The sequence below is a fragment of the Ptychodera flava genome, chromosome 8, assembly GCF_041260155.1.
Source record: "Ptychodera flava strain L36383 chromosome 8, AS_Pfla_20210202, whole genome shotgun sequence".
In the NCBI taxonomy this organism is placed as follows: Eukaryota; Metazoa; Hemichordata; class Enteropneusta; family Ptychoderidae; genus Ptychodera; species Ptychodera flava.
Genome location: NC_091935.1, coordinates 13,348,163 through 13,373,301, shown reverse-complemented (window position 1 = coordinate 13,373,301; position 25,139 = coordinate 13,348,163). Strand labels below are relative to the sequence as shown.

At 37.6% G+C, this 25,139-nt stretch overlaps 1 protein-coding gene across 6 annotated transcripts in view; it reads left to right on the top strand.

Moving 5' to 3' along the window:
* The window catches only part of LOC139138540 (protein O-linked-mannose beta-1,2-N-acetylglucosaminyltransferase 1-like), a 105,459-nt gene that overhangs the window by 9,298 nt on the left and 71,022 nt on the right, over positions 1-25,139 (top strand). Inside the window, exons 1-2 of one of the 6 annotated variants that reach the window (XM_070706955.1) lie at positions 6,517-6,701; positions 16,195-16,323. The exons of 1 other annotated variant lie outside the window; for it this stretch is intronic. The gene's annotated coding sequence lies outside the window, so the exon portion shown is untranslated. Of the gene's footprint in view, positions 1-6,516; positions 6,702-7,882; positions 8,055-13,599; positions 13,619-16,194; positions 16,324-25,050; positions 25,101-25,139 lie in introns of those variants that run through there. 4 more of the 6 variants (XM_070706949.1, XM_070706950.1, XM_070706954.1 and 1 more) reach the window with 4 other exon arrangements.

The window sequence follows — 25,139 nt, the reverse complement described above, 5'->3', positions numbered from 1 at the left end:
ATTTACAAAAAGCTAGATCCTGTGCAGAGGGCTTGTGATAGAAAAATTACATGGACCCTTGCCATGCCGCAGAACTTCCTCTGAATTTGGAGTTGTCGTTTGTGAACATGCATTCTCTGTGTTACTGTTTACTTTATTTTTATCTACCAATGCATTATAGGACAAAATATTTTCCTTTTGGTCCTAGAGAGCATACAGTATTACTGTATACAATGATACCTTGAATATGATATGTGAAATATGTGTAAGCCAAACATTTAATGAACCTGGAGTCTAAACTACATGTACATTTATCACTCAAAAGTTCCATTTTGTCGTATAAACTACATGTACCTGTTCAATGCTCATGAATGTTTAATGGATGTCAAGTTTACATTTTCTTATTTGATTTGATCTTGAATATGGACGCAAACAAAGATTTTCAGCTTGAGAATTAACAGTTCTGCAAAGGAATTGATATGGCTTTCATATGGGTTTCGCTTTTGTCCAAAAAATTAGAGAGGATAAAAGAACAGTCATGAGCGGGCATATGTATACAGTGGCAGTTGGGCCACTATTGACTTAGCATATGAAATGGTAACTCAGTGGAATTCTTGGGTTATTCTCCTGTGTGTATCCAAAAAAACCACAAAAATTTCCTCTGGAATTTTTTTCAGTTGACTTGCAGACTGATGTCAGGGATATGAGGTATTTTCTTTTCATGTGGCCTAAGTAGTGTATTGTCCTCACTTCCTGCCGAAACAAGCTCTTGAAGTTGAATCAGAATGTTGGTTCAAAGGGGAAAATTGATTAGGTTATGACCCTGTTTCTGAAGTTGATATATAGACGTTTCCCAGTGAGAACATATAGTCGAGCAGTGTTTGCCAACGAAAGAAAAATATATGAATGAGTTAAGGATGGTTGATGATAGGGTATCTTTTTATTGCCGCTGATAAAAAAAATGTACATACAACAGGTGTGAAGGAAACCATAAAGAATCAAGTTGACATTGGCCACATGGCAACATTGAAGTGGTGGCCAGTTGTCATGAAAGTCATCGTTATGCAACTTGTATATTATGCGCCTTTACAGTGTTTTGGAAAGCAGCTTGTGCTGTCTTGGCGGCTTGACTTTGCTAAGTAGCGACACAAAATGGGGACTAAAGTCCACCACTTGTAGTCAAGTAATTTCCCATCATGCACAGCTTTTTTAGAAAAAACACTACAGGATATGACCGGTCATACAGATTCATGTAAAGTAGGCACAAGGGATTTGATAATCAATTGTCCACCTCAGGAAGATCAGAAGTAAACGTCATTGCAACAAGCATGATATTGTAGCCGACTTTTCTTTCACTGGTTTTGTCAATAAGCAATTGTTTACACAAACCTAGCTCCATGTTTTGGTTCACCATGTCTTATAGAAAAACCAATACCTGCCAAAAAATGTAGAACCTATAATGTGCGGTCAGAAATACGTTTGAAGGATTAGAGAATAACGCTCTAGAGGAATTGTGGGATGCTAATGATATGTGACGGTAAAGTGTTGTTTGGCCCGAAGGACAAGAGGACTGCTGAATAACCTTGTCTTCAACGTTTCCTTTGGCCAAGACAGTCTCTATTATTATTGCATGAATTCCGTCATTTATCAAAGTCCCCTTTCAGATTCTCAAGTCTACTTGAAAATCAGTCACCCCCAAAGCAAAACAAAATCAATACATTCCCAGGGAAACTTGTGAAGTGGTCTTGAGAACTTTGTCATGCAGTCTGTCTGAAGAGAAACAGAGACATAAAAGCTCTCCAAAAGCAGGTGGCACTTTTTGTGTTCATCTCTGTGTTTGTTCACGGGATTTTTCAAGTGTTGCACATATTAAGTCTTTTACATCAGAATTTGCTCATGATGTACAATATAAGTTGATGCAAGAAGAGTATACAGTGAAGGACCTATTAGCATGTTGGTATTCCCATGTGAGATGCTTTCGACAGTTTCTCTGATAGACACACCAATGTTCTGAAGATCTTGACTTCCCAGTCCAGCATTTAGAAAGTAGGCAAGTTCCCACCTAAACTTACTTTGGCTGGATATTAATATTCATGAGGCAACTTAATATATTCATGTTATTTACATGAGGTTTGCATGTTTAATTTCCCGCAATATTGAAGACATTGTTTGGTGAGTCTATGATGATGTTCCAATTTTTAATGATGATTGTTTAATAAAATCAAAATCATCTTCTGTACATACAGCGCTATAATTTTTGGTTTTAATGTGAAGATAAGTTAGCCCAAAGCAAGTAAACTCTTTGTTTTGCTTCTATGCATGTAAAAGTTTTCAGTTTTCTGTGAAACACAGGAAGTTTTCTCACAGAATTTTACTTAGTTTGTGATATTCTATCACAAAAGCTAGCCATGAAACTATAAAAATAGTTCTGTGCAGCTGTCATATTACATCCATTGAACCATGTGGTGACGTAAAAACGGTATCTACATGAAGCATATACTGGTGGTGACAGGATTGTGCATGTTACATGAGAAAACTGTTCCAAGCAAATTGATTTGTGATTATTTGTGTGTGTTTTAACCACTCACTCACCTACCTTTCAGAATTTTTATCGGACATGAAACAAAAAATATATTACTTTGGCCGAACGTTACATTGCAATGATATTAAATCACCTAGGACTTCTTATTGTGCATTTGAATCGTCAGCTAAGGAATGTATGTCACCAGTTCTCAAACTCCCAGTAAATTTGAGTGAAGTAGGCAGTCGTTCAGAAAGCAAAACGTTTGTGAAATTGTTTGGAATGAAATGGGTCAAGACTGGCTTTGACCCAAATCTAATATATGTTGAATTGCTCCATAAGCAGATTGAATTTTTTTCAAAGGTGACGTAACTAAGGGTTTTCTCCTTTACAAAGCAGACAATTGAGTGCAAGGCAGACCATACCTGCAGTACCTGTCCACATGAATATGACTAATTAGTTCAAGAATCCTCATATTCAAGAAGAGATTAGTTTGCAAAGCTGAACATGATGAATTTTACAGGAATTTTTCAGTCACACATGGTACAATACATGTATTTCTTTACATTCATCTGAATCGCAATATCTTCCTTATCCAACCTGCTGGTTAGGAAGTTTGGTTTCCTTTTTACCACTTTTGTGCAACCACATCTTTGAACCTAAAGCTATTTTCTCCCTCCCCCAACTTATGAATCCATTAAGGTGATACCATGACTGACTGACTGACATCACAAATACAATTAGCCTTCTGAACAACTGCAGTCCCATTTTACTAGATTTTGTTGTCTGTTTGTTGATTCAGAGCTGATACCAATAAAGTTAGCCTTGGGGATATATATTCGGACTCTCTAATTTTCACAATTCTTTTCTGATCTACCACTTGTGGGGGCTCATTTTAAAGCTCTTGGTGTAAAAAAGATTTTTACCATCTTGGTTTTTCAAAAATCCAAACTTTTATTTTTCTCCATAGAGTTAACACAGGAATGGCGACCATTTCGAACTTCAAACATTGATCAGTAAATCTTGGGTAATTTGTCCCTCTAGTACCAAAATTTGCATATTGACTCCTGATTTTTATTCTCAATTTTGAAAGAAAATGGTTGAAAGATTATTTGAGGAAAGTTTGAGCAAGAGTTTAGTCTTTCATTTTCGAGGTGCGTACTACCTTAAAAACAGTGGTTCCACTAAAATTGATGTGGCAAACTGCCGTTCAAGCCATGTTTCACTGAGCATCCCTTAAAAACCCCATGTTTACTCTCTAGTTCCGTGTAGGAAACCAAGTTCAGGGCTCGAAATAATACCTGTCTGCCTGTCCCGGACAAGTTAAATTTGGCCTGGGACAAGTAATTTTGAAAAGTACTTGTCCAAGTGGACAGGCGGGTTTTTTCAGCCTGCAACCAGTATTTCAACCTATTGACTGCAGCAAATAAATTTATGTACCTTTATGTACCTTTTAACATTTTGAAAATCTTTTATTTGGATATTTACCTGTCAGAAAAAGTAAGAGAAAGTTCAATAATATCTAATCACTGTTTACAGGAGGCAGCCATATTAATTTATCTAAGGTCACGTCTCAAATCTCTTAAATTGGGAGATTCTCAGAGCTATCTCAACACCAAGAGCGCTGTTACGCCAGTTTGCATACAATACAGACATGAGTTTGTTGAATTGAATTGAAATTAGTATAGTTTCTTAAAATAAATTGTGCCATTTTGGACAGGTACTTTTCTCACTGGGACAGGTACTTTTATTTTGACTTGTCCAGTGGACAGGTGGTTGAAAAAAGTATTTCGAGCCCTGAAGTTACTATGAAGGTTACCATGACGATAGTTACCACGCAAACTCATCTCAGACCACTGAACGATGAAAATAATTGTCTAACCGGTAAAACAAAGCTAGCAATTGATTTGGTAATGGTCCAGATCGCAGTCTTATTCAACAAGAAATCCATAGTATTAACTGATCAGTGTAATGTGTAATTACTGTCCATTAAGCCTTTGTATAATGATAGAATAAATGACTGGGTGTGATAAATTACTATTTACACCAGTTTGCAAACATTTACACTGGCAGTGCTATTGAACTTGACAATGAAGCTTTCAATGTCAGAGCTTGGAACACATCCAAAGTTGGCCTGATACTGAACAGTCTTGATGACCAATCGCGTATCAAAAGTCTGTTCCAAGTCTGCATAAATTTTGACATTCAGTGCGGAAAACACCCGCAATTTTTTCATTCACGTCTTCTCAGCAAACCAGTACATTCCCTTTGGTGTACATGTATCATTCTATTCAGCAATTCTCCTGAATACAAATACCCAAAGCTCGTCTCCGGCACACTAATTCCCGCTTTGAAAGACTCTTCTTGAGGCGATATACATGTAGTTGTAATAGGATACAGTAATGGAATTTTGATACAAGAACGTGGATACAGGGTTTTTACGTGACAAAGGTTATGTTCAAGCTGTATGTGGACTGTAATGGAGGCTATATACAGGCCAAATTTACGGAAATCCCATAAGGAAAAAATCTTTGTCATTCAGATTCTGATACTTTTAGAAAACAGACAAAAAAATTGCAGCTAACTGTTATCGCAAACCGCAAATATGGCTGTCTTCTGGCAAACTGATGGAAATCTAAAAAAGGAAAAAAAATTACTTGGCCACAAAATCTATAAATGGCTGACAAAATGAGTGGGAACTGCAGTCAGAACTCCAGTGGGACTGGTAACCGATGGCAACAGCTGCAAAGTAGCTGTTGTAAAAGTGGAATATGGGAATACTGAACTCCTTGGAGACAAGATACAAGGTTATATGCTCAATTGTCTTTCCAATATTAGACCGTAAAATGGCATCTTGTATATTGGTCATTTTTGAAAAAAAAAGGACATTTTTTACAGTGCAGAAATAACCTAGTAAAGAAATCATTCATTGTGGTTTGAAGTTCTACTAGTTTTTACGTGAACTTAACGGTTTCGTGTAGTGGTGAAACTGTACATGGCCCAAAATACCTTTACTCGATCAATAAATTTAAGTTTATTTTTGGGATGCTATCTATGTGTTATTTAAATCAAAACAGCAAGCAAAATTTTGAATAAACCACGATTCAAGAAAATAAAGTTGATAATGGAATTTTTACAAATGTGTTTTTGTGTGTGGTACATTTGCATGCTTAGCTTGCTAGAAAACTGAAGCTTTGTATCGGAACAAGGTTTGCATTATCGTGACTAGATTGACCATTCTCGTACCCTAGTACTTCTCTGGCAAATTTTAACATTGCCATTGACCACTAACTATGATTTAGCATATTAACTTTTGTAAGTTAAATTATTTGTTTCATGTTCTCATTTTTGAATATTAATAATAAAATCAAAATTTGGCCAACATAGTTGAGGGACTTAATCATTTGCTAACCTTAAGAACAGTGATCTGTCCCTATATGAGGTCTGGTAGCGACCACGTTTCGTTGTTCATTGACCCTTGACCTAGGATCTTCTTTGATCCTTAACAACTGAAGCATACTGTTCAAAAATATCTTTTTATTGGTGCCATTGACTCATGACCCAGGATAACCTTTGACCTAGAGAAAGAAATTAAACATCAGCTTCCTTCTCCTGTAAACAGCAGTGCAGCCTCTGTAGCAAATGCCATTCATTGTACTAGACAGTTTGTAAGGTATGGCTATTGGATACTTGTTTATTGAAATTATCCGTATACAAATTTGGGATTAAATTTTCCCCACCAGGCACTGCCCCCACACACAGTACACACTGTCAAAGATATAGCCAAGCCTCGGGTGAGTAAGCACAAGAATTTCTTCTGTTTATCAAAAAGCTGGTTTATTTGCAAGGTTACAGGAGAAGAATTTGCCATTACAGATAAGAAAGATTTATTGTCTTTCAGAGCTGATTGCCAGGAAAAGCAACTGCAAGCACTTGTCAATTGACCTCCCTGGCCTTGTAATGTGGCCGTCATTGATAAACCTATGGACAGTAGATTTCTGGTATGTCAGAATCTTACTTAACGGCTCTTTAACCGATGTGATGCATCTGGCTGTCTATCAAGTTTTTACCCTCCGTGGTGTTTTTTATCCTTGCTGGTATTTTTCTGCAGAGGACAATAACGGTATTCTAAGGGACTTTTTGTAGGGCTTCGGTCTGAGAAAATTGTGAAATTCTGCCAGGGAAGGCTGGTTACATCGAGGTAAGATTAACCTTGTCATCAGCATTTTTCTGTGCAGAGGTCTATGTTTGCCGGAGAAGAAAAAAATGACAGTACAATACTGGAATGTGGTGGTAAAAGTGGTGAAATTACCCTAATTACGGATCTGGAGGGTTACAGAGCTGAGGCTCAGTCAGCATGACAAATCGTGACAATCCCATCACACAGATGGTAACATCTATTTGAATATTCTACAGTGTGTAAGAATGGTATGCGGTTCGAGGAAGTGGACTGGACAGGGAGACTAAAATGTAGGATGTTTTTTATTCAACCTCTGTTGTCAAGCTTTGCTACCATTATTCTTGTATTGTACTGAAGTTTTTTCTGAGAAGCTTAGCGGAATCTCTTGCAGTAGGCAACTAGCAAAAGTTTGTGATCCATGAAATGAGATAAAGCAATCTGGGTAATCGTCCTAGTTGTATAATTTGGTATAATCTGTTTATAGGTGTTTATGTTTCATTACATATATACGGTACGTGGTATTGGTATGTGGATGTGTCTTGCTGCAAAGAGTCAACAATTCAGATCTGTCTGCCCTGGTTCCATTTGCACTTGATTTTTCCTTTGTCTTTGGATCAAGGCAATTCTTATCACTAATGAGGTGGTGCGTTCTCTTCCCGTGTCTCTCGATCCTCAGAGTCAAACTGTGACTCAGTGACGATGTGAAAGTGAAAACGATGGGTAGCAACAGCTCGACATCCATGAGAATTGCCAAAATGAAGATGAAAGTCTCCATAGCATAGTTTATTGTTTATCTAGAAAGACAGACCATTTAGCTTTCTTGCTTTTTGAATTTAGTACTTGTTAAAAGTACTTTAATGTGCAAAGTGTTCAGAGGAAACAGGACACCAACTTGGTGTGTTTGGTTTTAAAAGACCTGCTAATGCCAAAGCCCTATGGATCACTTAAGATGAGTTTGTGGAAGTCAGTAAACCCACAAGAATAATAATCACACTGAGATTTACATTTCTTTGAAAAAGGGGCAGGAAACAGTCATCAGGAGTTTTTTAATCAAACTGCGTGGGAATGTCAATGTCAACAACATTCAGGCGTCTCCAGGCAACTACTTGCAGTAGGTGGGTGTGGACACGCCCACTTCTCTGTATTTTGTAATTTTACTGACTAACCACTAGTGTTGAGAGATATGACAGTCAATGTCATGGCTGCTGGCTGTAAGTGTGCACCGCCAACCACAGTCTTCTACTAATCAACTCACATTCGAAGAACCCTGGTCTTGGAGTCTAACAGCGGAATCTGGCAACTTTCATTATTTCTGTCAACACATTGATCCCCACAGAATACAGCAGTTTTGTGCAGAGGGCATCTTGAAAACAGGTAGAATTTATTTTCTTAATGTGTATACCTCTGTCTATGGATTGTCATCGCATGTTTCATAACAGTCCGTGATACTTAGCAGTACTCATCTCCAGACATATAGTTACCCAGTCTGCCAGGCATTGATTGGTGGACGCAAAAAATAACCAAACATAGTCAGATCTGTAATGCTATACTGTGTTTTGGTACCCATCTCTGGTTCTGCAATTTAGAGGCTGAAAGATACACAAGCAAATACCAGAAAGAATTAGATCATCCAGAAATAACCGTAAATACCTCTTTTGTTAATCCCAGTCTAAGTACTGCCTTTCAGGTATAATCTCCCTATTATGTCAAGAGGGAGACAACAAAAGCTGTCGTAGACATTCTAGACATCACAGCACTATTCTTTAGGTCCTCCACTCCCCCTCCCCAAATGTTCTGTCATCATGGAGGGATGATCTAGGCCCCCATTGCCTGTCCATGGTCTTTAGATACAGTGCTTGGCATGGTCGGAGCGGTGAGTTTGCATCTAGGCTGTACGTTATCTGACCTTGAGTTTGAATGAGAACTTCACATGCAAACTACCGTACGCATGCAGGTACCTGCATAGAGAGAGTCCATAGGGACTTTGCAAGGATGTGTGGGTCTGAGACCAACAGGGTGTGTGAAGGATATTTTATTGATAAACACGTACCATGTCTATTTTCAGTTGTTTTTCAGTTGTTTTATTCAGTCTACCATTTTCCAAACTGAAATTCACTGGTGTGGCAATTCCGGTTGTAAAGGCTTGCATATAAAAAAAATGAGCCTTTGTGACACGTACTGCATAGTTTTCATTCTCGTCTAAAATTGTTTTAACTCAGAATTATCCACTCTCTCTACCCTGAGAGAGGGGCAGCGGCATAGCAACATGTACGCCCATCTGGTGTCTAACGGTTCACGTTTCATAAAATATCAGCCCCACGGCAGAAATATAAATTTTTGCACACATGGTGGAGATCAACCATGTCTTATCAAGGGAGTGAAATAGCCACAACCTGATAAATGTTGCGTGTTTATAGCAAGTTTGAAAGAGAGTGCACTGATGTCAAAATTTCACTTTTCTAGGGTTTCATTTCACCAATATCGTGGTCAATACATCATTTTTGGCCACTGTAGCCTATCAGACAATGTGATCTCATTGCTGCGTTAAGTTGTCCAGTGTGAAGTTTGTATTGCAACATTCACCAAACAAAGATAACGCATCGCAGTGTGATTGATTCAGGCAGTATGGTAGACCACAGTTTAGACAATCCCTCCTTTGCCAGAGGACATCTCTCAAGAGATGAGCTGAAAAGTATCGGGAAAGTGATAATAGTGGAGGGGCTGGTAGCCTTCCTGGATACTAGACCAGTGCCACCCACCCACTTTATCTAAATCCCTAAATATTGCAGATTACGTCAACCCGAATTCATTGTTAGCTTTGATATTGAGTCACTGTTGGTTAATAGTGCTGAACAGACAATTTCGGTGGAATTGTGTTAGATTGAAAAGTGGCATATTGATCACAGTTCTATTGGTGTTAATAATGTGGTATGGGTGGACAACATCAACAAATGATACAATTTCGTCATTTTGGGTGTTTTATCATTTTGGGACAAAAGCAATTTGAATGACAAAAGCTTAAGATGGACGAGACAGTACATATGCTGTCAGTGTCTGCACTCTCTTTGTTTATAAAGTTCTTCGCGGTCTGTTAGTATTTCTCACAACTTACCATGTACAATGTTAGGAAATCAATACATAATCATGCATGGTTCATGTATAAAGTTACTTTACATTATTTTAAAGAAGTGCTGAACTGACAGCCTAAAATGCTAAATGCTGTAAGCTAATCATGGGTGATTGTGAAACTTTTTCATCACCATTTCAGCCGCTTGAAAAGTGATGAAAGTGTAAAAAGTCCATTATTGTCACTGGCAACAATTGGTCATTGAAGAGGAATACATAGGATGTGAGTGTGTTGCATGCCTGGGTTAGGGTTTGGGCTCATGATGGGTGGTGTTGGTTACAGTGACATTGGACCGGACATAACTGTGGGATTGTGCTTTTAGAGTATTGAATATGAACAGCATTGAAATGCCTGTGGATTATCAAATGCTGACCTTGATGGCTTTTTAAAGTCAGAGATTACAGTTAGGTTCTGGAAAGCAACTGGTGAAGTTGTCAGGATAAACCGTAATGTCTGTGCTGAATTACCAGGATGAAGGAAACGAGAAAGTTCAGACCGATCGACTGCTCTTCATCGATTTGTCTCGGTATTGATTTATAAGATGACAATGGGAACATTCATGTATGTAATGTGCTACGGCTAATCGTGACAAATTGGTACAGGTGTCACTTCAGACAGGTGCTCAACTCAAAGGCACACAACGGAATTACAGAAAGTAGTTTCAGGTAGAAACTGGAAAGCAAGATAAAATACACGTCAAATACACAGTCATAATGTCTGCAACTGAAGTTTCACAGATCACAGCGATCATCAGATGCTTTGCAACTTTGCGTCCAACACTTTGCTTCCTTGAGATGACAACACAGTAACAGAGATACATGTATCCCATGATTCCTTATGATTTACATCATTGGAGATTCCTCTGTGAAATCTGCCCTGTCTCTCATGTGTAGACAAATTCCAAGACTGTTTTTAAAAATGCTGAAAACGTACTTTTAAGCACATTCTCTCAATTCTCATTTTAAATGATGTGGAAAATTATGCATAATTTAGAGAGGAGATAGCATTTTTGTAAAAGTTTCCACTGATTGTGTCCTCAGCCATACAGAATAATGTAATGGAATGTGGGGAAGACTAGTTGCACCTGTTTTATTAAACAAAAGCATATTGACTTTTCCCCATTGAAAATTACAAAAGAATTTTACATACTTACTTTTCTCAGAGAATGACTCCTTCAGTTTATCATAACTTACCTCCCAAAAGTATGGCATTTGTATTGCCTGCAGAATGTGACTTTAATGGTTATTTCATGGTTACTTTGAAATTTTTACTGAAAATATCTAAACGTACTTTTACCAGATATATTTGATCAATTATGTAGATCATTAGCATTATTGCTTACATATAGCATAGAAAAACTTATAAAAAAAGTAACCTTCCTTGGTACAAGTCAAATAGAATTGTGGTTAATTCATTGTTTTGTGTGGCACCTGAAAATTTGGTATGGATGTGTACACTATATACATCTATGGCAAAACTTAGGGCTCATCATTCACAGTTCAACTTGGTATCAAAGATATATTTCATCTGCCCTCTAAAAATAACTAACATTTAAAAACCTGTGAAAAGGGCAAGATGATTTATGGTGTGATTATCAACAAATAACTGCTCACAGCTAACATCAATAATTGATGGCCTCTAGGGGGCTTCTCCCATGGTGTAATTCATCTTACGGCAATATGTATTGCAGATTCCATATTCTAATTCATTTGGATATCGATTGGTTTGGTGTGCTCATGTGACCTGTCGTAACTCCATAAAAAAATATTTTGGCAGTATTGAATATTGTTTATGGCTGTTATTTGTAAAAAATCTTGATATGTCCAAATACAGTTCATAGCCTGGTGCCTACCCTGAGGTGTCTGTGGAGAAGAAAAGGGCATGGTTGCACAAATATGACAATGAAAGCAACAAGCTACATATTGCCATTAAAACCTGTTGTACTTCATGCCAATGAAAATTATTAATTAATATTACTATTTAGGAATTTGGTACATGTATGTGCAAAATACATGAATAATTCATAAGTCAAGTGTTTGTATATCAACATCTCATGAAAGATGCATCTCTGATTGCAAGGTTGTATATTGTCATCATGAGCAAATCTATCATATTGTGATATTTTGGAAATGAATATTACAGCATAGACAAATCGTTGTCCTTTTTTGATCCTGAAAAAGGCTTCAGTGATAGGCCATGTATTATGTTCATGGCAGAATCAAAAACTGTTCGGCAAAAGCTTGTCAAGGTATGCATCAGTGTCCAAAGTGCAGACAGCTCACGATGGAGCCGTGTTCTTGGTAACGATGACATTTCTGGGATCAAAAGGCCATTATTTAGAGACATGTACAAAAGTGCATACTCATGGATGAATAACAAATTGCAAAATTGTGAATTGTATGATCAAACAAGCATAAATTATCACTGTGATATAATAGCCCAGTGTGTGTGTACTGCCTGGTGCCACAGGTTATCAGTAAAACTCACCCCTAGCTACCTGTCTCTGCTCTGTTGATAATTACTTTGCTCAGCAATTACATGCTTGTTCTGTGTTTGCGTCTCTCCTAGTACTGGCAAATAGGCCCCAGAAACGAGAAATTGATTCTGGTTTCATTAGTGGACGCAGATCCAACCAATTATGACATGCTTTCCTGTGTGAGCAATTCACATCAGGCAGTGGAATTACCGAACAGGTTTCCCTAATCCATGTTTTGTATTACGGTATCCATTGAGCAAATAAATATTTCTCATTGAAAATTTTACGCACATCAGAAACATATATCCCTGATCCTGCTATGAATATCCAGGAAGGTCATTCCGGAGGCAAGTGCTGCTTCCTGCAATACCGTTCATGCTAAATTTATAAGGGGTCAAAAAAGTGAGAACTTGTAATTATCCAGACAGTTTCATGCATCAGTATGGGATTGTCTTGTAATCATGGCTTAATGGTAAAATCATTAATTCATAATCTAATTCATAATCAGCACAAATAAGTTGAGTTGACTGATAATATCGTTAGGGCCGGTGTGTTTGTGTGCGTGACCCGTGTCATTCAGTATGGATGCCCAGCCTGACAGTCAGGACAAAAATAGAAATTTATACGAGGTGATGAATGATCTGTGCTCATTATTTATTCATAAAAGTAATGAGAGTTTGTTCCAAGCTAATGTTAGGTACTAACTGCTCTGCTGATGATGTATCGGGTATAAGTGAACATCAAAAGATGGACTCCACCTTCAACATGTCCTACAATACATGTTCTACAACATACAGGTCTTTACTTTTGATTTTGATGGCTGATGTACTGTGACATATGTTCCATGGCAGATGTTCTGGGCATACATATCATGTATATGTGTTGAGCAGCCATGTGTGATGCGACTTGGGAGTAGGAGGTACAGATAGAGAAATTACAATTTACAAATTCACGCAAAAAGAAACCAAAATTTCTCCAACTCATCACATAACATAGTAAATCAGAAGTCTTGGAACAACCTGTATCTTATTTTGAATTTCTTTTCACATTTAATTTCTTAAGGTATCCACATTCAGTATTTACGTTGGAGCGCATACAGCATACAACTTTACAGTCCTAGCTTGAAGTCATTTTGTCTCAAAGAAATGTTCTGATTTGATAATTTTCTTCCCCAGAATTGCTGTTATCAGCGATACCGACAGTAAACCTGCTCCAGGTACCCTGTTACTCAATTCCAACTGTACAACAATGAAAATTGCCAGAAGCTGTGGCGGTACAATGTACTTTTGATGGGAATGGGTTTGATTCAAAGCTAACCCAAATGTAGTGTACAAGGTAATCCAAACAGACAGCTGAAGAGAAGTGTTTGCTCACCAATGGTTCGGCCATTATTTATTATTTACTTGTAAAGTTCATCTCCGATAAAGTCCCATTCAGTATGGAACAAAGTACTAAAGGGTGCATTTTAGGCCAAGCGTACCCATGGATTAACTTGACAAATACTGGTAAAGGGTGGTGTGAAGAAGAGATTTTTTACCTCAAGTCAAACACCAAGCTGTAGGATTCATGTATACACCGATATCTCTTGAAAATCAAATGCTTATCGGTGGCCAAATGCTAATGTACAAGTTTACAGTGGCAGATTTGTAGTTGGCGTCTTTTTTGTGTGGCATCATGGAGGTTAGATGTTCTTCCTGACGTCATGGTAACATGCCAAAATGTGATATTGACCAGTTTAGTGGCTACGTCTTTCTGCAGAAGAAACTATCAGCTGTGTTTAACATCTGTTATTTGCATTTCGTGATGATTTAGGGCCACATGCTTCAATGGCATCAAATACTGTGTGAAAATAAACAATACTACTGAAGATGCATTCAGTGTTCTCCCTGGCTTGGGAAAACATGGAGCAGCTAATTTCCATAACAATGCCATGTTTGCACTTTCACTTGTTATGCAAATGAATCCATGTAGTAATTAGCATATGAAAGTATTTGTCCCAAAACACAGGGTTGGCCCACCCCGAAAAATCTCCACTGGGAGAACCCTTGCATTACATGGGCATGAGAGTAAAAATATTGTTATGTTATTGCTACTTTCTGTTGTATATGTTTAATGTTGATGTTATGTCCTCAAGATGTCTCGACTCTTCATTTTCAATCTCTGTTTTCGACTGTTTTCGAAGTAAAATATGAAATATTTCTCAAGTAGTGCGCGATAAAAATCTCTAGACCCAGATCCTGTCTTTCATTTTGTTATTTGCCAAGTGGTCTCTTGATATCCCGTACATATTGATCGCTGCAATTTCTCAAACACTGCTCGCTTCATTGGGACCCTTGATACATCATCCTGTATTGATCAAAGTACAGTTTCTGAAATGATAAAGGATGAGTGTTTGTTGTATGCGTAGGCGTTCAGGTCCTGAAGGACACGCAGTTCTGTTACCTTTGACATATTTAGTCAGAATGAAAAATGAAATACCCTATGTTAAGCCGACACATTCTTTGGTGTCCGGACACTGGGAAAACTGAAGTTTTTGCAGACTAGACCCATGACCCTCTCATACCTGTTTTTACTCTCTACAGGTCCAGCTTCCCATAGAAAACAATAGGGTTGTTCCAAATTTTGGCTGTCAAAGGGTAAATCAAACAGTAGCTTCTAGAAAACAAAGTTACAATGTGCCTCGGGGGACAAATATTCAGACTTTCAAACTTTTGCAATTCTTATTTGGTCTACCACTTGTGGGGCATCATTTTGAAGCTTATTGAGTAAATAAAGGTTTCATTGTTTTATTTTTGAAAAAATCAAAAATTTTATCTTTTCCCTATAGAGTTAATGCAGGAATGATGGCCATTTTGAATTTCAAATATCGGTAAATATAAGGTAATTTGTTTCTCTAGTACCAAATTTTGTGATCGCTAATATTTATTTTCTGTTTCGAAAAGGAATGATTTAAAGCTTCCTTCCGGAAAGTTTGAGCAAAAGTTTACGTTTTTCAAGGCACGTACTACCTTAATACAATGGTTGTGTGTGCTGTAAGAATATTTCTGTCAATCATTTGTTACACATTTCAATGAAGTGGTAGAAAGCCCTGTGCTGACAGCAAGACCCAGGCACACTGCCATGTTGCCTCTTGTTACCGAAATATTTACAGCAACATTATAAATATTATGTCTAGACTTCATAAAAAATGTCTGTTTTTTGTTTGTGTGCCACAAACAGTTAACAGGTTTATTGCATAACCTCTGGTGATCAATATCATTCCTCCTCAGAGCAAGCTATGAATTTTGAGTTGTTATTCAATGGAGGAGCGTCAGACAGAATATGATGTACATACAGTATTATGTGTATTGATGTGAAAAAATTAATGTAAGACACAGACTTGACAGTATTTTTGCAAACTTTTATACTGGATATTAGTAATGTTGCTAAAAATTGCCTTGTTCGACTCACACTCAAATCTATGTCTAGGAAGCTACTGTGGTAGCTGCCTATAGAATTGTAAACTTTGTTGATCTTTGCTCTTCTGTAAATGGTCTCTGCTAGGGTTTGGACATGGCTTGGCTTTTGTTATTTCTACATTTTTTTGAGATTTTGTGTGAAGGATAACCATGTCCGATTTCGTTTGGCTGGGTCACCTTGAGAAAATGCAATGACAGATATAGTCAGTGGACGTGTGCCAAGTTCATGATCGCTGATGCAGTGAATCCAGTTTTCTGAGCTGACTTCGTGACTTTTTTCGAAATGATGCCATTGATTGTTGACTCTGTGACCAATTTCAAAGTCGCATTGATTTCTTGGCTATAATTAAGGCAAAAGATCCCACAGCCCGCTTACAGCAGTGCTGGGAGAATATTGACTTGCTACGTTTTTATCAGATCTCAGTATTTTTTTCTTCTCTGTTTTTTTCACAGTTCTTTCGGGACTTGTTGGTAATTTGTCAGCAGCTGCGAGCTTGATTTGACAGATCTGCTAGGTGCTAAGTTGAAACCAAACAACATCATCAACACTCCTGGGTGAATTGCGGCAAGAAACCTTCCCAGGTATGTAGCGTATCTTATCTACGACTTCTCTTTCAGAGTGTGAAAAGAAACCCAAGATTGTACATGTAATAGTTCCCCGGGGAAACAATTCTTGTGGTCGTTGTGATACGCATCTCACTCAGTGAATTAGAATGATTTTTTGGTGTGATGTGGAGTAACTATCATTTCTCTTCAATGTAGTGGTTTCTATGGTAATGGATCTGGTTTGTTTTAGGGTAATACCCATATTACTAGATTTTGTTTGTAAACTGTGCTTTTGACTTGTTTTACCTGAAGCGCTCAAGAAAACATATTATTATTGAAAAATATTAGATCCAGTTGGCGGTCATAATGTCGGCAATGTTTTACCATTACGACATGATTTGGCAACTATTCTGTCCCTCGTTATCTGGGCAGCTGTCAAGTTGGCTGATTTATTCCACCCCCACGGTGTCTTCATCGTAAACAGGTGCCATGTGTACTGTACACGTTGGTGAGAATCCAGATCCACCTGTCTGTGAGAGCGAGCCATTCACACCGTGGTTGCTTCACGGTTGTCAAAGTGTAGACACACAGTCTCCAGGTGCACATCCATCGGTATGAGCTTTCTCAATTGTACCTGTCACTCAGAGAACCAACATGAAAGACATCAAGGGGAAAGAAATAGAAATAATGAGAGTTCCTATAATGAAAAGTAATATCCGGATTTCAAGGAAGGAAATAATGTAAAGCTTCTTGTCTAGTGTGAAAGACGCCAAATTTTCTCTGCATTTTGTGATATGCAGCAGTCTAGTGGTGTATACAGTACACACAGTTGCTGTATAGATGGTACCGTATATGTCCCACGAGTATCATAACTAGACCTGTAATGGATCATTTGACGTTGATTATAGGCATACACTATGGACAAATGTTGTTGTCACAGTGATTAAAAGTAACTTCGGAACATCTACTGCCCTTTTAACTTACATTGGTTATGACCATTTTTGCTATTTTCAATGAGTTTGACAACAACCAAATCCCAAAATGCCAAAGATGTAGTCCATAGTATTGCCGTATGTACAGTCTTTGGAAAGATGTTGTGGATAGACGGAGGGTGTGTGTATACCATTCTGGCCCAGTATAAGCCTTGTGTTAAGGTATGATACATGAATTGTGCATAATATGTACTGTGCACACATATAACATCGTGGATGCGATGCAAATCATAAAGTCGTGGCTTTACTGTGAACACCCATAAGTGATTCAGGCTTGATTTGTTTTCTAATCCAGGTGATTTTCAAATGTTATTCATAGTGTTTGCCATAGTTATGAATATTCATGCCAACTGACTATGAAGAACAGTACGGGCAACTTGGCACAATGTCCCACGGAATACTACATTGGCTTTAGGCTGGAGAGTAACTGTTACCGGCAAGGCAACGATGTGTTGTCTAGGTGCATACCAAAAGCAAAAGTCGGTTTCCATTGGATTAAACGGTCACTATGTTACACATTCATAAGACTTCTGATCTAATTCATCTGATAAGAAGTCATTTGATTGGTTAATCAGCAGGTGTGTTTGTTATGAGTAAGCTTATTCAATCACACCCTGTCTGAAATAGAGATAACACCTAGCCAGCCAGTCTTTACCTCCTATGTGTTGTCTGCCTCCCAGATTAGACATATAAAGGCATTTTGGCAAAGAGTACTCAGGAAATACACAAATTGCATGCTCCTGTTTAACAGAGAGGTCAGGGTTTTCCGACTGTGCCGGCTGAGAGAACGGAGTGTGTGTGTAATCAAGGAATGTGCACCTCCAATAAAGAGGTTATCTATCCCCTGAAGGTCCCATCGTACTTTGTATCTCGCGGCAGTTTGAGTGTAGTAACCCTTCAAATATGTGATTAAGTCACGATTTCGATTATAAATTTCATAGGATGGATTCAGATAAGGTTCTTCAAAAGGCTCTACAGTCACAAGCTCATCATGAATCTGTCTCATGTCAAAAATCGCAAGAAAAATCTGTTACCTCCTGATGTATACTGTTATATGTTAATAACAAAGTTGTGAGCAGTTAAGCAAGTCAAAGCATGACCTTTGACCTCTATGAGTTCTGCAATATAGGCTGTGATTGTCACCCTCAATATTTGGAATATATGGAAAGATGTGATGTGTTTTCATGATAAGCAGAGCTACATGTATATTATTATTAGTCGCCATTAAAAAAGTTTTCCAGTATTTTTGTTGTCTTTATACACATTTGTCACCCCCAAAAGTGAGTCAAAGTGCCCAGTATTCAACTTTCCAACAATGCTTAATCAGTGTCGTTGATACCTGAATTTTTAATCCAGAATTCACTGCATAGCAATTAATACTGCAGACAGTACAGAATGTGTTCTGCTGGCAGGGTTAATACTTGTATTTCAGCATACTTATGATGGAAGAATGTGAGAAAATATTTTTGTTTTAGTATATAAAGAAAAATGATGAAAATATTATCAAGAAGTTACAGCTGTTTTCTTGAAATGTTCTCTTCAATTTTACAGTTCAGGTTGTTTAAATTCATAAATTCATAAAACTTGTCTCAGGAAGAATGAAAAATAAAAACTGGTTTAAATTTTTGTTTTCCACAGTTAATTTTGCATTGGTTAATGGCAAATTTAAATCCCAGTGAATAATGAATGGTTTGGTATTATGCATATTTTGATATTTTGACTGAGACAGGATAACATGCATAATTCAACATTACCTGTCTCTGTAAAGTCTGGAAATCTGTTTCATGCCTGCTTATCATGGGTCATCATCGAGATATCTTGACACCAAAGGTTAAATATGACAAGCATCATTTTCATCAGGATATAAAATCAGATTGATTATCTCTATGACGTGATGGCTACCTGTCTTCATGTATACAACATCATCTCTCTTAAGTGGTTTCATTTTTTTATCAACAATTTTTGCGTTTTCAATCAGTGATCAAAATGTCGTGCAGAGTTTCTGTGTAAGATTGATGATGTTGTTGACAGATAACGGTTGGTGGATGGCACAAGTGAGATTCCCTATACAGCCAAGGGATCAAAGAAACTGCACTGGGAGAGCTAATCGGCAGTTGTCATACAAAAGAATAATATCAACACACAGTCACCCCAGAAGGAATTTGACCCGTGGACAGAAATAACATATTTCTCCAAAACAAATCTGTGAATTCATCAGAATGTATTTATTGTAATCTTAGAAGAACACGCATAGCTGCATGCAACTTACTTTTTGCCCTAGAGAATATCTACGGTTTACTGATCCCAGCAAATACTAGACTTGACTTATTCTGGCTCTGTAAACAAAACCAGGCCCCTCAGCTCAGATCGCTTAGTCAGCGTATACACACTCAGTCTATTATGTTCATTGTTGTCGTCACCCCGTATCAGTTTTGCAAAAGTAATTGGTTTCAAAATAAAAACGTAACCTGGCGTGTACCATCAAAGGGACCGCACTGCGTGGTGGTGTGGAATAAAAAGACCATATCTCCATTCAGTACATGTTGAGAAGTTGATAACAGACTTTCCCCCAGCAGGTAATCCTTATCAGGCTATTTTCTCACTTGATTTCATTCAATCTTGAGCAGAATGGACGCTGTTGATCATACACACACCCGCAGCTAAGGGTAAGAAGTGTGCCTCAGAGCTTAGTTCGTTAGTCTTTACTCGAATATGACAAAGTGCAATGCCAAGCCTCTAATGTGTTGTTTATAGGAAGTGTTTGATTCAGGCACGAACGAGGTGGATACGTAATTAAATTTGATAAAATTTTCTCCTATTTTCTGACTGAGGATCAAATTGTCCCTGTAAAATAACATTTCTAATGAGCTTAGTACTTTCCTTTGCCAATCTGATGTGTCTAAACATGCATCTTGTCTACCTACCGGTACTCCAACCTGTATGTCTTAAAGATACGTTACATTTGCATCAGCTAGTTCTCTATGACATAATTGATGTAGTTTCATAATTTGTGTAACATACACCCATGTCTCTATCTTGAATATTTTTAGTCCCCACGGACACCGTCCGGGGGGACTTATAGGTTTGGTCATGTCCGTGCGTGCGTCCGTGCGTGCGTCCGTGCGTGCGTGCGTGTGTGTGTGCGTGCGTCCGTCCGTTCACACAGATATCTCAGAGATGCAGCAAGCGATTTCATTCAAACTTGGTACAAGGATTACTTCATATGTCATACAGATGCAGGTCGATTTTTTTTGTGATACGATCCAATATGGCCGCCAGGCGGCCATTTTATTACGATTTTTTCATGTACAGAACCATAACTCAGACATGTTTCAACCAATTTTATTCAAAGTTGGTACAAGGACATTGACCAATGTCATAGATATGCACGTCAATTTTTTTTGTGATACGATCCAATATGGCCGCCAGGCGGCCATTTTATTACGATTTTTTCATGTACAGAGCCACAACTCAGACATGTTTCAACCGATTTTATTCAACGTTGGTACAAGGACATTGACCAATTTCATAGATATGCACGTCAATTTTTTTTGTGATACGATCCAATATGGCCGCTAGGCGGCCATTTTATTACAATTTTTTCATATGCAGAGGCATAACTCAGGCATATCTCAACCGATTTTATTCAAAGTTGGTACAAGGACATTGACCAATGTCATAGATATGCACGTCAATTTGTTTTGTGATACGATCCAATATGGCTGCTGTGTGGCCATTTTGTTACGATTTTTTCATATACAATGGCATAACTCAGGCATATCTCAACCGATTTTATTCAAAGTTGGTACAAGGACATTGACCTATGTCATACATATGTCATCGATTTTTTATGTGATACGATCCAATATGGTCTCTAGGCAGCCATTTTATTACGATGTTTTCATGTACAGAGCCATAACTCAGACATATTTCCACCAGTATCATTCAAAGTTGACATTGACCTATTTCATACATATGCTCGTCAATTTGTTTCACGTCATGTAACAGTAACATGTCAATTGAAGTTTCGTAAGTAGGCTGATATGTCAAGAAATATGTACTGCATCAAATTCATGAAACTTTATACAGATGTTAACCGATGTTAAGCTCACATTGCTTTAACATTGAAAAAGACATTTATCAGTGTCATTTTAATTAATTTGTAATTGCATAAGTAATGAACTTTCCTAATTAGGGTGATATAGCCAAATTAATACAATGTCAAATGTGATGAAACTTGATACAGATGTTGATCTCATAGTGTTGTAAATACTGCATCAAACTTTATGAAATATGGTACCAGTGATAATCTGTTAAGTGTTAGAATTGTATGCAAAAATGTTTTGCAACATCCTGTTGATTAATTCCTAGTTGACTCATTTATGAACTTTAGGATGGTGGCCTACATTGGTTTTATGTTTTCATTACCATGGAACTCATTCTTGGCCATTAAGCGCCATCTGTATCAAAGTATTTTTATCACAGACCTAACTAATGAAGAGGACTCTATCCTCTCTGAGGACATGTAATCAAAGTACCCATTATTAACAAGTGGGGACTGTGTCATCAACGATGACTTGTTAAGTGAATTTTATCATTATACATCAGAGTGTTATGTAAAAGTTCATTTTGTCTATAGTTCCCAATTCTTGAAACAAGCAGAATGCTAATGTTTAGAATGCAACTTTCACCATTACTTCTGAAATACAAGACACATATCTCACATTGCACATTTTTTGTGCATTGATTCGTGAGTTGTTCATTCAGTCCCGTGCCCCAATTCTGAATCCCAATATTTTTCACTTTTTGGAGCACCAATTGAAGGGAATCCATCCACTCTGACAAACACAGAAAGTGTCCTAGTCGTTTTCTGATGGCAGCCAGACCCTTATCCGATAAAATCACAGCTGGCTTAATGGAAAAATAACAACGGTAGTCTCTCTGTGGAATTGACAGAGTCGGCTTTAGAGCTGCAGCTCTTTACAACACAAACAATTTGCAGCATCAACATCCCAGATTAGGTAGACTGCTTCTCTCATGAAGTATTCATAAAAACCATGCATTAGGATGCTTAAAAAATGAACCTAAAGAATGGCTAGTCATTTGCATAATCAGAATTGAAACAATTTGCATAATTTCCTGCGACAAAAATAAGTTTCAGTTATTATTGATGATTTTAATTATTATTGTCTTTCACAAGCATATCAATTGATTCCGCATGTGTGTAGGATAATTAAGTTTTGAACTGGTAATTATAAATGATATATTTATGAATAATAAAGTGAGCATACTTGGTTTGTGCAGACCTGTTGTGCCATCTGTTGTCAAATGTTATATTTTTGATTGTCTCCCTGACTTGAATATGCAAAATATGTAATTATAAATGCTCATTGTTATAGTGATGGAAAAAATGTGCTGAGAATTAGGAACATAACATGTAAGGATGCTCCTGAAAATATGACCAATATAAGGCATAATTGAAAACATAGATGACTGAAATCGTTTTTCCAAAGAATGACCTGAAGTGAAAGCAATTTTTTTCTTTTAACTAGAGCACCTCACATCATGAATGGCCAATTAATCTGATGCGTTTGAGTGATGCATGTCTATGAATGTTGAAATGCACAACTCCTTTTCCATGCAAGCTGGGACTGGGGTTTAGGAGCGCGTAAATCCAATGTAAATTTCAAGTGGCGTGCAGTCGGTATGTCTGTTTCAGGTTATAGTAATTTACACATGTATCAAATGTAATAATTTGGCGTCACTCTGAGGAGCGAGCATGACATGGCATATATTAAAACATCAGCCTGTGTGATCTCCAACAGATATTTCCCCCCTCTCAGTTATGGATCTGCAGGACAATTACGGTGATTCATATCATATTTCAGGTTTGTGTATATGAGACCCATCAAAAGGTCATCCAGGGTCAACCTTGGTGACATCATCTGGGCCTTGACCTTAGGTGTCCCCGATATATGGGTCATCCGGTCTATAAGCACCCAGGCTGTGTAAGTTTACGTTTACCTTGCTGGTTTTTGTCTGTCGCAACCTGACAGCGCTGTGTTACCATAAATATTAGGATTGCATCTGTTCCCCATGTGCCACATTCCCCATGTTCCCCTGTGCCTGCTGATGCAAGGAGAAGAGGGCCCCCTTGATCAGGCAACTGCATAATTCACCAGTCTCATTGGTGTGTTTATTATTCTCTGAGGAATGTTTGAATTACGAAAATTTTATTGGCAATTTCCCACTGGCCAACTGCTGGTAATTAAAGTTGCAAGTGCCGGCCAAATGTTTTCATAAGTTTTAATGCCCTGAATGGTTTGAAGCTCTGACATTCAGTAGGATTGTATCTGAAAGGTATATATTGGTGGAGTAAGAACTCCTCTTAAAATTGCAAGATTAAAGTGCAGTCAGTAAATGCTCCCACCCTCCTCACCCCTATGATATCTAGTCATCAATTCAAGTTGGTTACAGGATTCTGACTGTAAACAAATTAGATAATAGAAGTGAAAGACAGTATAATGGAAAAATAAAATGATAAAAATAAACTGATCAACTGATAATTTATTCATTTGTTGGAATAATCAGCATCAGGACTCTTACCACCAGGGCATTTTCCCACACACTGGTTAGGGCTACAGGTACGAGGTTGGGCCTAGGTGAGTGTCCAGTGGGTAGACTTCCAGGGCTGTAACTATCCTGGAACAACATCAGCTAATCCTGATCCCCGAGTCGTATGGTATAGGGACAGTTATCTCCAGGACACTCACCATTTGGGGCTTGGGTTTTGGTTAGGTTTATAGTTAAATAGTGTCAAAGGTGTGTGTGTGGGGGGGGGGGGGGGGAATGTCCAGGGCTGACTGTACTAGAACCATTGTTAGACAGAAACATTGAGTTGATATCTATTATTTTTTCGAAAATGTTTCACAAGTCAAAAATGCATTATAGATTTATCATTTTGTGCATTTTTCTTTTAAGAGGATTTCTGTTTTGTAATCTTTGAAAACAGTAAACTTTGTTTTATCCTTTGAATGCGATTGAAGTTGAATTTGATAAGCACCTGAAAATTGCAACATAATAAAATTTCTTCCGCCACAAGATGGAGTCCAGTGAAGTGGAAATTTCAGAATTGAAATTTCAATGAAAATCGTAATTGCATTTCACAATTTGAATAGTCTGCTCCGGATAAAAGTCATTAAAGGGGAAAACCAATGCATGGTAATTGGAAGTTTTTAAGTCAGGATTACAACACAATTATGAAGTTGTTGCCAAATTAATTTCCACTCAGAACAATTTGTACCCTACAGAAGTCTTTGTAATAGACTGAATAGACTGTGGCAGGTGCCGAACAATAAAATCATTGAGACGGAAACAAGAACACATATTTCCTTTTTACAGGGAGTTCAGCATCTGTTTCAGCTAGCTGGCTGTCGTTTTGTTCTTGGGTTAGTTTGACTTGCATCTTTTGAGTCGTTAATTTCATTTTGCTACACGAACGTGCAAATTTTATGAAACTTGAAAGCAACATTTTATAGTGGCCACATTTATGATAGGAGTTTTGCGTATTTAAGAAAGAAAATAATATATCTATTTCATATTTGTTTTTCAGTGCAAAATACTTGCTCCTGGAATATCTGACACGCTGAAGCTTTGTAAAGGTGTAATGAGTTTTTCCTGATCCAATTTCATTCTTCACTAGTTACCAGTGGTAAAATATTCATGACCTAATGATATCATTTATTATTGAAATGAATTTTGTATAGGTGCAGTATATAAATAACAGCTTCTTTTATGGATTTGGTCATAAACTTTCAGATGGTAAGACAAGTATGTATTCATTATTTTTGTGTCTAGAAA